General features: G+C 26.0%; 1 protein-coding gene across 1 annotated transcript in view; it reads right to left on the bottom strand.

The window, feature by feature from the left end:
- The window catches only part of LOC128249170 (uncharacterized), a 9,513-nt gene that overhangs the window by 5,797 nt on the left and 2,913 nt on the right, over window positions 1-803 (bottom strand). The window lies entirely within an intron of this gene.

The following is an 803-nucleotide window of genomic DNA, read 5'->3' as shown; positions in this document are numbered from 1 at the left end:
CGGTGGGGTGGGTAATCTAAGAAACAATAAGAGAAAATCTGGATAGTCAAGTAAGATACATCTAAGCTATTTAGACGGGCGAAGGGTGGTGAGGAAAAATCTAAATGTAGAAGAAGATAAAGCGATAAATAGATATAGATACAGAGATCTTAAAGGTCGTAAGGGATAGATATATATGAGCTGTGTCTGCCTATATCAGCGGGGGGTCGTAAATAAGTAGTGTCAGGCCAGAATAAACTTGAAACCTGATATTCTTGTGGTGAGTAGTCAACCTAAGCGAATTACAACTTAAGTGTACTAACTTATCTACATACATTTATCTAGATGAAGAAGGATGAAGGAAGTGGAAAGGGTAATTATAACATAGAAGACCTTAAAGAATGAATAATTAAACATGTCAACAAGAAAAGGGAAATAAAGTATAAGGGACGTTAAAATTCAAAATACAGAGTATTGGGGGCATTTCGACCGTAGAATTATAGTATAATAGTGATAGGAAATAATAGCACCCACATTAATAGTGTAACAAATAAGAAATAAAATAAGAACTAAAAAATAATAAAAATAAGAGATAAAGAATAAAAAAAAAAAAAAATATAAAAAAAAGTAAATTAAAACATAAAAAATAAAAAATAAAGAAATTAAAAAATTAAAACATAAAAAAACAAGAAATAAAAGAGTATAAAATAAAAATGTAAAAGTATAAAGTGAAAATATAAAATATATAACAATTGAGAAAAAGAAATGTGTATATATATATATATATATATATAAAAAATTTTTTTTAAATATATATATATATA

This window comes from Octopus bimaculoides, chromosome 12 (genome assembly GCF_001194135.2).
Source record: "Octopus bimaculoides isolate UCB-OBI-ISO-001 chromosome 12, ASM119413v2, whole genome shotgun sequence".
Classification (NCBI taxonomy): Eukaryota; Metazoa; Mollusca; class Cephalopoda; order Octopoda; family Octopodidae; genus Octopus; species Octopus bimaculoides.
Note: the sequence above shows the minus strand (reverse complement) of the source record. Positions and strands in the feature narration are given on the sequence as shown.